General features: G+C 36.3%; 1 long non-coding RNA gene across 1 annotated transcript in view; it reads right to left on the reverse strand.

Annotated features, from left to right (window-relative positions):
* The window catches only part of LOC108503197, a 111,561-nt gene extending 105,080 nt beyond the window's left edge, over positions 1–6,481 (reverse strand). The window contains exons 1-2 of the long non-coding RNA XR_001876755.1: positions 6,390–6,481; positions 5,880–5,932 (exon numbers count right to left, since the gene is read on the reverse strand). This is a non-coding gene — a long non-coding RNA (uncharacterized LOC108503197). The remainder of the gene's footprint in view (positions 1–5,879; positions 5,933–6,389) is intronic.
* Between the last annotated feature and the right edge of the window lie 11,002 nt (positions 6,482–17,483).

Below are 17,483 nucleotides of genomic sequence, written 5' to 3' on the forward strand. Positions count from 1 at the left end.
TGACACGAAAGCTGATGAGCAACTGTAAACAGGAGCTCCAGGACAAGCTGGGTTTATGCCCATCAGTCCTGCACGCAACCGAAAAACACAAACATTCAAATGAGGTTATTTCGTCTTTGGTCAGTTTTCTTATTTATTTTTAAAATTAATATTTCAGTAGTTTGGTGATTAAAGAGTAAGGAGTGTTTGGATTATTCCACTGTAGACAGCTCTTTTCTAATGGACTAACTTTAATGGTAATAAAAGCAAGTACTGCTCATTTCTTCGAGCTTTGAGGAGAGAAAATTGTGGGCCAGAATTAAGCCATACTGGTACTTAAGTCCTTGCATTACAATATGTGACACGTGCTCACATTGTCCTAAAACCAAAAGGAGTCAGGACTTTCCCTCAGTTTATCTGTTTGCAAATAGTTGCAGTAGATGGGAAGTGTTCTGGAAAACAATACAAAACAAAAATTAAACCCAAAGCTTGTGAAGAGTTTTAATAATATCAACCAGCAGCACTCAGCTTTATTTAAAAACTCCCATTTCTCTGTTGCTTTAAAGTGGAATTTGGCTTTCCTAGTTTCCTTTTTACACACTGCTATTTATGAATTTGATGTGGTAGTTGGCTTGACAGATGATAGGACTGTTTGCAAGTTACTCATGTTTGGATCCATATGTGAAAACTTCTATCCTTTTTTAAGCACTAACCTTATCTTTTTTTATTATTATTTTTATTTTTTTCTTTTAACGAAAGCAGAACTACCCTGGTTTTTTATTTTTTCTCTAATTAATCTTCCTTAAACATACGGCAGCAACTCAATGATCATAAACGACCCCTAAACTCGCTGTGTATATTAAGGCCTAAAGCTAATCTCGTGGGGTTTTAAATTTAGTTTCGTTTTTCTATAAAAAGTCTGACTATTGTAAAATTATTTTAAATTACTCGATGTACTGCTGGAATGCTGTGCGTGTGAGTGTCTTCGTGTGCACGCTGGGGCCAAGGACAGAGCCAGAATTGCGTATTTCTCATCCAAGGGAGAATACAGACAGCGAGAAAGATGTAGCACGGTATGTTCTTGTCAGAGATCACACACAAACTGCCTAAAACACAGCTTATGATCCTCCCACAATGGGATATTTTTACTATCCTTAATGACGCCAGGCAGGTGTTTACAGTTATGATGTATGTCCGTCTAAAGTTGGAATTAAGCACAGACACAAAATAGCAACGCTTGACGCACTAGACCATGACATACTGTACGCTCTGCAATTAAAATAAACTCTACTCCTGATCTTTTTTTTATTTTTTTCTTTTTTTTTTTTCTTATGAGGAAAAGCTATGAAGATGCTTTCTGGTTTGTGGAAAGCTGCAAACTATTCTGAGAAGCATAAAAAAATAATTTGCGGAATGAACTATATTTCTCTAAAACACCTTTTCAGCCTTGGCTCGCTCTTTGCCAGGTGATTTTGGAGGAGGAGGAAGGAAGGGAGCTTTCCATCTGTTGAGGTGTTAGGATTCTAAACACGTCCCTAAGTTAATTTTGACTCTTTAAAGTGTGAGATAAGTTAATATACTCTAAACCAATACATCATGTCAATCAACAGCGCTTTTCTCAATATCAGCCCACTCATTTCCGCCGCCTGCTTGCTGGCTCTAGAGGCTTCTTGCTCTAAAACTATGCTTCCCCTAAGAAATGAAATGTTCAGGGGGTATCAACAAATCATAGATGTCTCTAATAAAATAAACATGAACAGCGTGAATGGAAATAGAGAGGCTGACATTGTTTGTTCTCTTATTGTGTTTATGTAGCATTTTACCTAAGTATTTGCAAACATTCAGAAATACAAAGTAACACTTTTTTTTTTAAAAAAAAAAAGCAGAAGGCAAAAAATATTATAAAGAAACCTCATCTATTTTATAAAATAACACTAAAATAGATACATCCCACGATATCTTTTTTCTGCATCTATTTCCAGTCTTTTCAAAACAGGCATAGAAGTCTCTGAAGTATATTAACATTTGCCAGATACTATAAATCCAAAATATTTGGAATATTATATCATCATCCTGTCAGAATGTATGAACAAACTTACTAAGTCTAGGTCTGCCTATTCCAATGTACTTTCCTGAAGGAATCAAAGAATGCAGTGAGCATACAATGTTATGCTTTAAGAATCTAGAGACTTACAGAACCTTGAAGTCGTACCTGGACCACCAGGTTTAGTAGGAAATTCAGGAAACATAGTCCCTAAATCTGCCTAATCCCTCTACATATTTGTTCTCTACAGTGTTCTGTGATAATGGGTTCTACAAATATAAATAGTGCAAAAATCTATTTCTTCCATTAACTAGAAATTTATTTACAAACTAAAAATTTTAGTCAGTATATCAGTTTGCACATATACATATCCTTCTACCTTGTCTCCTACCTCTTCTCCAAGCTGCAAAAATGTAATTCATCATGGTTCACCTTACAGTCCATATGAAAGATACCCCATGCTTTTGATCAATCAAGGACTTTCTAGTTTTGCTAAATTCTTTTCTTAAATTAATCAAACAAAATGGCATGCAGTATTCAAAGTTTAAATTTACCAAATGACACAACTTTACAAACTGATTGATCCAGCAGTACATATTATTTTCCTGATTTGCTTTAAATTCCTCTGCTAGTAATACCTAATATTCTATTTGGTTTTAGACCAGTGATGAACACTGGGCTAATTTTTTAGAGAACTTTTAATCATTATTCCCAGTAGGAATTACCCAAGTAAAGGGTAGAAAAAGGAAGTGAGCATTAGTAAGCGCAGTATAACACCAGAGAACATCTAGTTTATTACTGAAGTGTCAACTTAAGCATTTAAATAGCTGAAGAAAAATAATACTCTCTAGTAAATATTGTTTTTTCACTTCTCCCCTCCCCATGTTTTAACATAAAAAGCAAAACCAACACTGCTCCCATCACCTCCCCACCCTACCCCATTCTCCCTCCAGAAAGCCAAGCAACCCTAATACTAATTTCAATATGAGCCTCTGATGCAGCAACATCTTGGGGACATGTCTAACTTTCAGGATGAGTCACAACACTGTGACTCAGAATCAATAGTAATTTTAATGTGCAAAAAAAAATTAAAATGTCTCAAGATCCTTACTTAGTTAGCATCCTGTTTCACTAGGTATTGCCTTATGGTTTTACTGGTAGAAAGAACAGAAGCTCAGCTGCCTTGACAAAGTGGTCATGGGAGAGAACTTTCCCCTGTGGAATCCATGGAGTCTTGAAACAGTGGAGATTTATATACACCCAAAGGTCAACAGACTCCACACTGCTAGCAAGAAAATAATGCAGATATATAGGGGTTTTTTTATCAAAATGAAACAGTACCCTAAAATAATTTGAAATGATCATATAAGTTTGCCCTATTTCTTTTTGTTTCTTTCCACTAAACACGTACCTCTAAATTGTCAGCTTACCATCTGTTTCACATAATGAGTTCAAAGTTGTGTTCAGGTACCCATTCTGTCTGTTTTCCCACCATTGCAAATCCCGTGCAAAAAATCCTATGGCATTGTCTCCCATGCATTCACAATGAGACCCAAGGTTACATACTGAAGCATGTAAATTTATGTTGTTGTTTTCTACCTTGTAGCAAGCAGAATATTCCTTCAAGTTTTAAAAATGTCACCATCTTCTACTTGCACAAATGCAATACAGGAAATTTCACATGCTCCCCAGGGACTAGCTTGGATTCCTGCTGGAAAGGAACTGATATGAAGTTGATAGAGGTGACTGGCAAACCCTAATAATTATCAATCTGAAATTGAAAGATGAAAAGGAAATGCACATTATTGGAACTTACAAAGAAACAGATCCTAATTAACAGTGTTTCCAGGCAGACCTGAAAATTGTTAATTTTTTGGGGGATGGGGACAGAGTATTCAGAATTCATTTCTTTAGCACTTTAGAATATTGTTTTGCTTTTATTTATTTAAAAGAGATAAATATATACATACATAAATATATTAGTAGAAAATATTATCTCTTTATTTTGACAAAGAGAAATGAGCATAGGCTTGTGATCTAAACATAGAAGTTTAAAATAATAATAATAATAATAATAATAATAATAATAAGGGGGAGGAGAGGGGCAGGGAGAGTGATTTCCTTATCTCCTCCAGGAACAAAATAAGACATTTAAATTTTTTAAGTCTATAAAAGACATAGGTGAAAAGTTGCTTTACCAAGTTTCCTTATTCACCTTTAATATTATAAGTTTAACTAACTTGATTCATTGAGTGGTTCCCTTTCATCCACAGACTGCTTGCACGGAACTCATCAACCATTTTTAAAAACATCAAGGTGAACAGGAGCCTGCTCGGCTGGCCATTCCTTAGATTGGAGAGTTTCCACATGTCCAAAAGCTCCTGTGTTTTGCTGTCCTGTGAAGGGAATGCCAGCAGAGAAAGGAAAGGCTGTGGTGCAAGACATGCATCACCACCACACTGATGCACTCAGGACTGAGATTCCAGTCGTATACACCCAACATTTCATCCCCAACAGCTAATCTAGCCTCAGGGGGCCCTGGAGCAATGCAGGGAGTTGGATTAGCTCCTTCACAGAACTGTAAAAGCTTCACGGCCCAGAAAATGTTGGATGGCAGAGGAGCAGTTTTCGTTTCAATAAATGGCCACAGTCGTCGAGGGATTTGGAGGATTTCAGTTTCTTCTCGGAATCCTGGAGTGACAAGGGAAACCAAGGGGACCCTCACAGATTTCAGATGCCAAGTATGGGCCAGATTCCTTTGCAGGCAGTCATCAGGCCACATTTCATTGGTTTCAGCCTTCCAATTCAGGGAGGCAAAATAGACATTTCATAAACACTGATGGAAGATATATAAAAATCAATGATGCAACCCACTACAACTTCACTTTGGCATGGCTGCATTTTTGTGCTAAACCACAAAACTCCCCTTTTGTACAATAGTTCCTTAATTTGCCTCATGTAAAACTAGAACAGTATTGATATTATAGAACTAACTTGAATTACAAGTTCAGTAAGATGTAAACTGAGGTCAAGAAAGGAGAAAGGTCAGCCTGATAATTATATCTTACAGCCTATCTGTTTCTTGGTTATTTGAACAAATTAAAACAATTATATGTATATATATATATTATATGTGTATACATGCAGAAGTATCTCTTATATGTGCTTCTGTATTTCCATCACCTATAATCTACTGCGAATGTCATGTTAACTGTTAAACTCAAATATATTTTGAGGAAGGCTTTGCTTCCCAACCATTCTTAGCTGCATAATACAGACATTTTTCTGACTGAAAGCAAATCTGATCACTCATGCTCACAAATTCACCCCTTATTGTTGTGTGTTTGTCTTGTTAATATTTAAATATGCTTTCCCACAATCATGGGGGGGGGAAGCTTTAAGCATTTAAATAAAGCCTTGTAAAAATAACTTCAAGTACCTTGTGACAGGAAAACACTAAGAATCCAATTCTCCCTCTCTCTCTCTGACACACGCACACAGTGCAAGTCTCTTAAAGCAACATCACACAGGGAAAATAAAATTTTGAAAATCTAGCAACGACAAAAAGTAATCTTTCATAATCAGAAAATTATTTTTAGATGTTTAAAGAATTCTAGACATAGTATTCCCTGTACAATTCTAAATTCAAACACTGAAGTTACAAAGGTAACTTTTGTTCATAATGTCATGCTGCAAGAATTCTACAAATGATTCCTCAAAACCTCAAATACTTGTGCCTTTGTAAATTGAAAAGCAGGACCAGAGAGTAAACAGCAAAGTGTTCTGTGTATGGAATAAAAAGGATAAAACATCATAGAAATAATAGAAATAAAAGCTGAAGCTACCTGAAACACACTTTATGACTACAGATGGAGTTTACACCTTCAAGAACTTCAGCATGAACAGTAGCTGTAAGTGTATAGAACAAATATCTTATCAAATACAGTAAACGAGTGATTCACAGCCTAAATTTCATGTTACTTATTTCAAATTAAATCTAGGAAGTGTCATTGAATAGAAGGCTGATCACAGACAACAAAAAGCTGGCCTACTACATAACATTAAAAAAAGCATGGACATAGGATCACTCTAAACTAACATGGTTGTCAAGCAATCCAAAGCTACAGTGTGAGTTCAAATGCAAATTTCCTTGAATCTGATATTGTGTATGGGGCATTCAAATCACCAAAGGCAGCATCTGACTTCGAAACACTCTCTTTCAGATGGAGTCCTTTTGGTTCTGATTTTTTATTTTTAATAAAATTTCTGTTGCTCAGCTTTGTCTTTGAACTTGGGCATTCATCTAATTTTGTTCCTATTTGTCCATTTTTTTAAATCAACAATGAAAATGTCCCACAGAACTTACGATCTCAAAAGAGCTCGACATTTTTCTTCCTTGCCTTTAAGATGTAATAAGAATTTTCCATTCCCTTGACTTCAAAGTGTGACTAGTTAAAGTCTGATACAGTTGCATGCATATCGGTTCAGCGGTGACAACCTTTGCTTTTGAAATCTAAGCACTTGAGAATTTCTGAAAGAAAATTAGAGTAATTATTACATTATCTTCCAGCACTCAGGCACAGAAGGAGCAGAGTTCATAATGAAAAGTGACTAAGTATAGAGATTAAATTAATTTTAATTCAACAGTACAGGACACATGCAACATCCAATATTAGAAAATACATAAACTATCTCTTTGCTTGTCTGTACAAAATTTACATAAACTAATATATGATATAAACTCAGTCTATTTAATAAACTAAACAGGTTGTCTACAGTGTCTTTCAGATATATCTGTGGCATAATGCAATGTGTTTTCATCAAATAATCCACCAGCACCTTGAATCAAGGGAAAAATATTCCTTCAGCCATAAGGGATTTAATTCCTGGAGTTTTGGAAGTGATTAAGTGCTAGACCATACAACTCATTCACAGGAAATGAAATCCAATACAATTTTATTCCCCTCAGCATGTTTACATACGCACTGAACTTCAACTAGCTAGAGTAACCTGACATCTTCTTTAAAATTCACATCACTCAGCAGCAGAACTTCGGCTTCCCAGTGTAGGCAGAGAATGTAAATAAAGTGCTGGTGATGTCACTATTTTCCAAAGCAAAGCTTTTATGGGCTGACAGGGACTTTCTGGCTTCTGTTGACGGTGGGGTAATCCCACCATAATTGTCATTGAGAGTTTCCAGCCCAATTTTTCCCAATAATGGAACAAAACTTAATAAATAAATAAGTAAACAAATAAATAAATAAATAAAGCCCAAAAAACCACACATGAAACAAACAAACAAACAAAAACAAACACCAAAACCAAATCAAACAAAAAAAAAAAACACCAAAAAACCCACATGACAATAGTTCTGAAGACTAAACTCCCCTAGCAGCTGTCTCTCTCGGATGGTATTGTTGTTTTAAAGTCATATGACCAGAAAGTGTATTTTCTAATGAATACATGATGCTATAGAAATTAATTTTATTTTTCTTTAACAAAGTAGTAACAATGCATATTCTGTTTGCATCACAATGGGATAAGTAATTTTATTACTAAAAAATGCCTTGATAAAGGTAATTTTTTTAATGTTTAAGTGGGAAGACTGTAGGTTATGCTAAGGGCTGGTCTGTCTGGCAAGGCACAGCTGACACAGTGAGAAAAAGTATTCATAGCACTGCAGTTATATCCAAATAGCCCTGGAGAACAGACAGGTTTACAGGTTATTCCTGTAAAATTAAGGGTTTTTTCAGTCTTCAAATATGTGCTCTGGTAAGACTACAGCAAATGATGGAAAAACCTCACTTGTTCCTTAGGGTAGAATTTGGGACACATGAGACATTTCTTTGACAGATTCACTCAAGCAATGCAGCCCTCAGCTCACTGCATATGAACCACCCAGCTCTTATTACACCATAGAGCATCTGCCAAGAAAATACAATTACACTCCATCAAATCCTAAGGCTAATCTGAAAATCACACCTAAAAGGGGTAGAGCTAGTAGAAGAGAGCAGTCAATAAACATTAAGAGGTGAAAGCTACGTGGATAGGTCCAGGACTTGGTGAATGCCCTTTTTACTATAGCCTCTTTCACGGGCTCTGTAGACATCAGTAATGCAAAATAAAAGCCATTTGAAGATGTGGCTCTCCTGTACTTAAACACAGGGAAGGCAAACCTGGAGCTAAGTACAAGAGCAGTCATTCATCCCATGCATTTTGAAACAAGTCCACTTAACTCAGCTCTAAGATAAGTTGAAGATTAGATGAACAGCAGTATGTCTATTGCATTTTGTTAAAGATTTTCTCCAAAGCTTTGTTCCAACTATTAAATGAGGGGAGACTAAGAAATCCATGTCAGTGATATTGGACAATCAGCCATGTAAACTAGTTGGGTCTATACTGTAATAAAATATTAAACCACAATTACATACTCTACAAAGCAGGGGGGAAAGAAATCAATGGAATTTCACCACTGAAAAGTAAGACAGACATTTGAAAGCTTCAGAGGGCCATGGTTCTTACTTCTGGTAGTGAGGCACCTCCAGTTCACAGATGGCTCTTAAATACCAATGGACTGGGTTTAATTGTTAGGAAAAGGCTTCTTTGTTGTGGAATTTGCCACATAAACTGTTGAACAGTTATCAGTACATTCAAATAATATAAAGTGCCACTAGTTAGTTCAAAGTTCAATTGCAGCATATGATTATGTCCTATATGATTAGGACATTTGTAACTCTTAAATTATGTCCCTGACTAGCAAACAGCCACTGTACAATAACATCTTTAAATTATGATTCCAAGCTTCCTTAGATTTAAGTGGCAATCTCAAGAATAGGGCAGCTGTTCCTGTTAATTTGGCCACTTCCACTAAAAAAAAAAAAAAAGAGAGAGAGAGAAAAGAAGTTTCTGTTTATTTTAGCATATATCATGAAGAATCAAAAAAATGTCTGATATTTTTTATACCTGTAATTCTCACAAACTGGGCACCAAACACTTTTTTTAGAACTTCAGTCTAGTATAAAAGTAACTGACCCATTAACTAAAGAAATATTTTCTATGTTACAAATGCATGTCTTGAGAAGCCAAAATAGTCCTGAAACATAGAGACTCTTGAGAAATTACATATTGCTATAATAAAGTTGGTATTCCACCTGTGCGAGGTTGCTCGTATGATCCCAGCACTGACAGGTAACAGATTGTGAGAGAACACTGTCCAAAGAATCTTGGGTTTCCCAGTATTTTTTCCATCTATCTAGTGAGAAAATTTAGCATTAATACTTATGATCAATTCTGATCTTAACTGTAACCCTCTGATTTCAGGAAGTATCCAGCATATGTTGAGGTAAACTGAAAACATCAGAATGACCGTTAAGTTGTTCATGGTATCATAGCAAAACTTTCTTTTTTTTTTTCCTATTGAGTAAAATGGAGCATTAGACTCTGTAAGTGCTTGTTCTACCTGTTTGTCTAATACTAGCCACGTTTTTGAGGAGAATGCAACACATATGTGGAACATCTTATTTATGGAAGCAATTCTGCTCAATGATAAACCTGCTGGTGATTGTACATTGCTATGCATTGACCATATTTTCTTCTTTAGCATTTTCTTATTATGTGTTGTATGGATTTATGACATTTTTACCCATCAGTCATCTTACTGAGTAATTTTGGTTTTTTCTCAGTTTGAATGAGAGAAGAAACATACTTCAAAAAAAGATAGTTGTTTAAAACATGCTTAGCTTTTGGAGAAACAGCACCTATTGACAAAATATAAAAGCAAATATAAGAGCAAATCTGATTTGTCTGCTTCAAAGACAAAGAACCAAAACCAGCTTTAAAATAGCACAAATCCCCACCTCATATTAGAACACTAGAAAGCACATACAGTACTCATGGACGTATAATGGTCATGGGCACGTACTTGTAAAAAAGGCGGTACCTGGAGAATACGAGAAACACACAGTAGTGAAGTTTCCAAATCCTGAATAGTGGAGAGAGGAACAGTGAATGGATTGAACAGCAATTGAACCAAACGTGCTGAATTTTTGTTCACTGTCGGGGCAAGACTCACTAGATGGCACTGTGACACATCCAGAGAGGGTGCTGGAGAGTCTGTTTCCCTTAGTGTTAAAAGTCGGGTTCTAGTTTGGGGGAAAGAAGAGCTGAATGTTTGCAGTTGCTTGTTGGAGTTTGTGTTTGTGGGATGCTCTCTGAACTTTAAATTCTTTAGGGTGTTAATAAAGCAGATGGGCTCTCTGGGAATATAGTTTAGGTAGAATATCTGAGTATGGACATTGTCTGAATGTTGTAAATAGGACAAGTGGCATCTGGAATATCCCAAGCATTATTTTTCATTCAAGGTTCTTGTGTACTTATGTACATACTTTTCAAACTTTTCACGTGGTATATATTTTAAATTTACTCACATTTCATTTCAGCTACGTTGACACCCACAGATAACTTTTGAGGCACCAACTTGGTGGTTTGGGCAATGGCAGGGAGTGCCAAGAAATTTGGAATTCAAGCTAAGAAGTTATGATTACATTTCTTTGGGACAGCCCAGCAGTATGTTCATCCCCGAGGCTTTCACAGTGCAAAGCTGTGGAGTCTGATTTTTGCCCAGTGTACCAAGATGCTCCATACAGTCTCCTCTCCCATGAGACAGTGGGACAGAATATGGAATTGTATTTACAATTCCTTGGGACACTGTTTTAGACTGATATAAATATACAGATGCAAGCAGGTTTTAAAGGTGCAGACCGTATTATTATGAAAGCAGACGAAAATGATGACAGTGTTCCTAAAAGTGAATGGAAGCTGGATAAAGCACAAACTTGTCTATATCAAGGAGCATCAAATAAGTGTCTGCAAGGCTGGGGGGAAGGAGAGAATAATTTGGCAGCAAAAGCTATTATAAGAAAAAAAAACCAATGCAATTTAAAACAGATCTATTACCTGGCACCAAGTGCAGACCATTGTCAAGAATAACAAATCTAGAAATATTGAATAAGCTGATTAAGATATTTGTATGCAACTAAATGGTTTGGAAAAAGAGGAATAGGCTTTGATTTCACTCTCTTTTCCTTTGTTCAAACAGATTGCTCTGTTGGTATTGGTTCTGTTATTATAAAGCAGCAATTCAAACACATGAGACCCTTTCTTACTAGAGATGCTTGTCTCCATGATCACATTAAACCCTGGGGAACTGACACATGTTGACAGAGGAGAAGCAGATCTCTAGTTGGAGCAGACTGCACACTGCATAATTTTGTATTCTGTTTGGATAGGTAAGACCCACAAAACCAATCATTTATATAAATCTGATTATGTACATTTTTAACATATTCACCAGATTTATCAGGGTTCATGCTTTGAGCAGAATGCAAACACCCTTGGTAGCAGCTTCATACCACCTCTGTACCTCATTTGAGATTACATTTTTCAGTATAAAGAGAGATCTGCTTGTTCATCTGGCTGCTTATGTCACTGCAGGAAAAACTTAATTCTTGCTATCCCTTCCATTGTTGCTAGTTGTCAAAAATGGTAACATTTTCCCTGGATTATGATGGAATTGGAAAACATTTTCTCACAAGCAATAAAGAACAAAATAACAACTCTGTCTATTGAAAAAAGAAAAAAGCTTACAAGCTTAGGTAAATGTTTTGAAAAACAAAATTTGAGGATTATAATCATACTTGCAAGCTTACTGAGAAATTCCTAAATTTCTTAGTATAATTTGTTTTCTATCTTCAACTCATAGCAGACTTTTTGACTTTGTAGATCAAGTTTCACCCAGAAAAATTAGAAACTTCGAACTCAAAACTGATGATTTGACTGAAAAACCACTCTACTATAAAAAAGAGTAGAAGACATTTCAAGACATCCATGAGAGGAAAGAAACATTATTTTGACATTGCAGTCCAGCCACTACTACTCTAAAGTATTATTCTGGCTAAATAAATACAATTTTTTTTTTAAAGCATCTTTTTGCCCATTCTCAAAATCCTTTTTTTTTTGCTTTTCTTTCAGATAATCCCATTCTTCAAAGAGGTACCCCCAAAATTCCTGATTCAGTCACATTCGCCACTCAATCATTCTCTTCTCAAAGTGAACACCTTGTTTTCCCCCAGTTATGGTTTCCTCTTTGTGGATGACTGCTACTCAAAAAAAAATTAAAAAAAAAAATAGAACTGTAAACAAAAAAACACCTTAAATTGCTGAAATCTGTTGCTCCTCCCAGAAAAGCATCCCACAGAGCATACACACTGGATCAGCTGATCTTTGCTGGAAAAAAAAGAAAGATAATGGCCATAGAAAAGCAGGGTGATGCAAGTCCTGATGTAACCTGAACAGCAATTCCACTGCACAGGCCACAGCAATGACAACAGGCAACACAAATATCTCTTTATACACGAGTTTGCTATTATGTGAATTCCTTCAAGAATAAAAATAAGAGCATCCGAGCTCTACACGTGAACACTTCAGTTAATGTATTCTCCTTTCCATAGGACAGAGCAGTGAATGCTGGAATTGTTAGAGGACATTCAGGTTAGGAGTATAGATATAAAAGAGACCTTTCATTGCATGGCATGAGGACCTAAGACAGCTTTGCAAAATTTAAACATATAAAGAAATAGATACATAAGCAAATGTAGATATATAAACCTCTTTTAGCAAGCCCAAGGTGCTCACAGGTAGTCTGGCTCCGAAGACAAAAGTTCGAGTCAGCACCTTGAAACAAAAAGTTAAGTGGAAAGAAATACATGAAAGTTCAGCTGTGTAGGGCATACTTAAAGCTATTTAATATTTTTGTGTCCCTTTAATAGAACACTTTGTAAGAAACAAACATGTAAGGAGACAAATCCACAAGGAAAGTTGTTATATCTTGATTTCTTAGAATTAGGTATATAATAAAATGTCCACAAAATTATCAAATTCTCTTGACTACAAGTAATGCTTTTCTTAATCAGAGACTGTGGGTTTTTTCTACCTTGATTTAAAATTATGATTTCCCAGTACAGATAGCAGTTTTGGTCAGTAAGAACACAACACATTTGGTTCAAACATCACTGCAACCTCTCCTTCTATCACCTATTTATAAAAAAGAGGCAATATTACAGTATATGTGCACATATGCAAAGAAACCTTTAGCTTTTTTTCAAACTTTGTTAACAACCTGATTTTCCTCAGTACAGTTCTTTTAAACTTATATCCGTGTAAGAGAGCAAAATGGGACAAATAGGCTTTGCTTGCCTAAAATTGACAAAAGTGAGAGAAAAATGAGGTCTATCACCTTTAACTGGCACAAACTGATTTATGCTGCTGGCACTGAAATCAGAACCAGGTTTACCAGATTTATTTTTAATACCTGTTGGGGAAAAAAAGAAAATTACAAATTGCTCAAAACACACTGCTCTAACTGGGTACCAGCAAAGGAAGATCATACTTCAAGAAGAAAAAAAGTCAAGATCTTCCATAATAAATGGAGGCTTGTGTCTGTACTGATAGCAATTCTTTTAAAAGGTTACCTGTGAAGCTTCCTGAGCAGGTAACTGGCCCACGTTATACCCTTGGGGCACTTCAGCCACTAATTGGTTGATGAGTCATTCTTTGTTTCTCTCCTGGTTTGTTGCTGCAAATGCAGTATATGCCAAAAAGATATATTTGTTGGAATTCCTTGTTGAGAGGACATATGTCAGCACATAGGGAGAGGAACTAGTGAGAAGGCCCTTTTCTTTCAAACAGTGCACTTTAAGGAGAGTGTGCACCAAAATAAACACATACATTTCCTTTTGTGTTTATTCTGAAGTTCTTCTAACAACTTTTATGGAGCACATTTGAAAAAAAAAATAACAGAAAAAACAGAAGAGAGGGGGAAAAGGGTTAATGAGGAAAACCTCAGAGATTGAGAAGAAGGAAAAATAAAGACAAACCTGCTAACTACCATATCCTGGAGGCTACTCAGGAGAGGAACTATTTCAGATGTTCAAAGATAACAGGCTCCAACAGTAAGTGAAATGCAAACAGAAGTGAATGACGAATTCTGTCTCTTTTGTGCTAAGGAAGAACATTTAGAAAGGCAATATAAACAGCTGATATAAATTGTCACAGCACTCTTGACATCAACTAAAATGCAATAGTTTTCCCACATTTATAACCTCATCAATTGCTATAATTTAGGTGCAAAAGTGCTCCACTACACTTGCAGTTTGTCAGCCACGTTAACATTTTCTCCATAACAGGCCAATGCCAGTGGAAGAGTTGTTGCAATGCAAGATCAGTTGGTATCACCTGTGTACTTACATCTTCAAATCCAGGAAGATGAGAAATCAAAAAGAATTGCCAAATTCTACTCCTCAGCATCCACCATCAGTCCTGATTTCTGCTCCTCTACACAACGTGGGCAATGTTTTGCATTGGCCATGGCAGGAGTCTGAAGCAGCTCTACTGGAGGCATTAGAAGCTGCTGAGTGGTATTCAGCAAGTCAACAAACATTGCCATCCTTCCTCATCTTGGAAAATGAAGATTCCCATGACCCATCCTCAAGATGAAATTCTCTTTGAAAAAGAAATTACAGTTGCTTGCTATTTTGTAAACAAGTTATTCATGTGTAAAAGCAGGGTGGTGGATTCCATCACTGCCACATATCCCACATGTGACTAGTAAACAGAGAGGGTACTGTTGCCTTCAGACACTACAGAAGTGGCTTTACATCTCTCCTCCATTCAACCTTTACAACAAGAGAAGCACATAAATGATAATGAGAGTCCTCACCCTCAACTGACAGAAGAAACTTTTAGAAACAGCAAATTTTCATAGATTTTCATAGATTGCAAAGGGATCAAAATCAAAAATCTACTGAGATACCAGCTCTGTCAGTGTGGATTTTCTAAATCACATTAAACCAAAGAGATTTGAAATTTAGTAGTTTTTCAGCACCTTCACTGCCACAAATGGGATGTGTACAAATACATGTCATGATGCATTTATGACCAGTTTATTCTGCAAAACCAAAAAACCAACAGTATTAACTGTGATTTTGTTATACACACTTAGATTGATATCTGTGCTTCTTCCTGTTTGGTGACCCACATGATTGACAACGAGCATGAACCTGAGAACACCTGCAATTTATGTACATGCTTAAAGAGGCTAAAAATGCTCATGTTATAACCAGTCATATCTTTTCTTCCAATTTCTGCATTAATTTGCCAGACTAACTCCTTACTGACCATAATAACCTTCATATTTAATACATTTAAAACAGGAAATATTATTGAAATATTTTTCATTATTTTTGTCATTCCAGCGTCCAAACTTTCAGCATAATTTGGTTTAAAAAAAAATGAATAAATGAATCATGACTATTTACACCTGCCAAAATGTGGTCATTTTTCATTTTTATGGAAACCCTAAAACCTGACAAAGCAGGAGGTGTTTATAGTATATAGAATACAAAACAAATATACACTGGTTTGCATATGACACTTCTTAACACCTCCCTGGATGTTTTGCCTAAAATGATTAGGGCTCTGTAGTCAAAAAGTAGTGTAAAAAAAAGGACACCTCCTCCAAAGATACCCAGACATGGGCTGTGTCACAAATGAGTGTTTTAAAATCACTTAAAGAATCACCAGCAAAGTTATTGGCAAAAGCAGATGTAATATAGAAGCAAAAGCATGACAAAGTTGTTGACAAGGTTCACTCTACTGTATATAAATGGTTAAAGTATGTAGAGAAAGCAGAATAAAATCTAAAATCAATCAATCTAAACCCAGAGTCAACTCAAAAAACTTCTGTGGGGCGGGAGTGGGCAGTGAGAAAAGGATAAGGGTAGGAAAAAGGAAGGATAAAAAGGAATAAGGAAATCCTCTCATTGAGTCACAAAGTTCAGAGCACACTCCCTTGCTAAACTGAGCCCTGGACTTGTCGACAGCCACTAGGTTGGTCAGACAGGATTTTCCCTTGGTGAAAGCCAAGCTGGCTGTCCCAAATCATCTCCCTGTCTTCCATGTGCCTCAGCAGAGCTTCCAGGAGCATGCATCTGTTCCATGATCTTCCCAGACACAGAGGTGAGGCTGACAGGTCGATTGTTCCCAGGACCACTTTCTTTGAAACTTTGATGACAAAATTCTTATTCCACTTGGGTTGTTATTCAGGCAAGAAAAATAAGTTTCCAAGGCTGTTTGTTAGCAAAGTAGGAGCTCGTTATCCAGCACTGGTTCCTGGGAACAGACAGTGTTTCCCATGAGCTCAAGAGAAGCTTAGTTCAGGTGCTGTTCATCAAGGCCAGGGCCTAACAAACCTTTCTCACATCAGAGCGTGGCCTGGAGATGGGGATGCACCACCACAGGCTGTAATCCAAATAAAACATCCAGTAAATAAAACTAAACCATTGTATATACAACAGCAAATGTGCCCCCAGAACTTTTTATTCTCTTATATTTAGAGAAGTTACAAATCCCATTTTCCAAGCAGTCTGATCACGGGGAAACATGATTTCCATAATCTTACAGCAGATATGCAATGTGACAGGAGCCATCTAAGAGATATCAGGGCTTGGAATGTTACCACACCTGTGCCTTCATGAAGAATATGTTTAGGAACATCGAGTTAGAAGAACTAAAAGAAAATATATTGAATAATAAATGGATCGCTGATCCACCATGCAGCTAAGCCTTTTTGTGAATAACCTCAGAGAAACTTAAGGAAGTTAAGTAACTGTGGAGTGATACCAATGCAGAGTAATATTACACTTGCCTTGTAAACATAATTAAGAGAATAGAACCTAATTAGAAGAATAAAATAAACCGAGGGCACCTAAAGAAGTCAAACAGAGAAGACTTGAAACATGCGAACATTCATTGAACATACGAAAATGCAAGCCAACACCTGGAAAAGATGTACTTATCTTCAACAGATGAGGAGACTTGAAAGCAAACAAGTGGCTAGAGATTGTGATATTCCAGGCAGAGGGAGAGAAGCTGATTTCAAAGAGAATTTTATTTGAGAATTGGTATGGGAGCCATTCTCCATGAATGAAAACAGAAAACCTCACTATAGAGCTCCCCTACAACTTCATGGGAAATAATATATTCTAGTCTGGGTGTGTAATTTAATACACATATGAAGGTGTCAAGGGAAATAGTGAGAGTGAAACAAATAGAAGAGAAAGAAAAAAAAGAGGAGGAGTCTCTATCCTACTGCAATAAACTAAAATTTCATTATAGTTTCCAAAGGAAAAGATGGAAGTCAGTAATGATATTCAACCTACTTAGGATGCTGCCATCAGCTATTCTTTAGGAGGAAACTTGGAGATGTAGAATAGCATTGATGTTTGAGAGACATTATAGAACACACTACAGATAGAATCTCATAAACGAAAAAAAAAATGGAATAAAGCTTGCTGTCCACCATCTAGTTTTATGGGGTCATTTTTGTAATTCATCTAGTGTAGCA

This window comes from Lepidothrix coronata, unplaced genomic scaffold, assembly GCF_001604755.1.
Source record: "Lepidothrix coronata isolate B3197 unplaced genomic scaffold, Lepidothrix_coronata-1.0 Scaffold133, whole genome shotgun sequence".
Taxonomy (NCBI): Eukaryota; Metazoa; Chordata; class Aves; order Passeriformes; family Pipridae; genus Lepidothrix; species Lepidothrix coronata.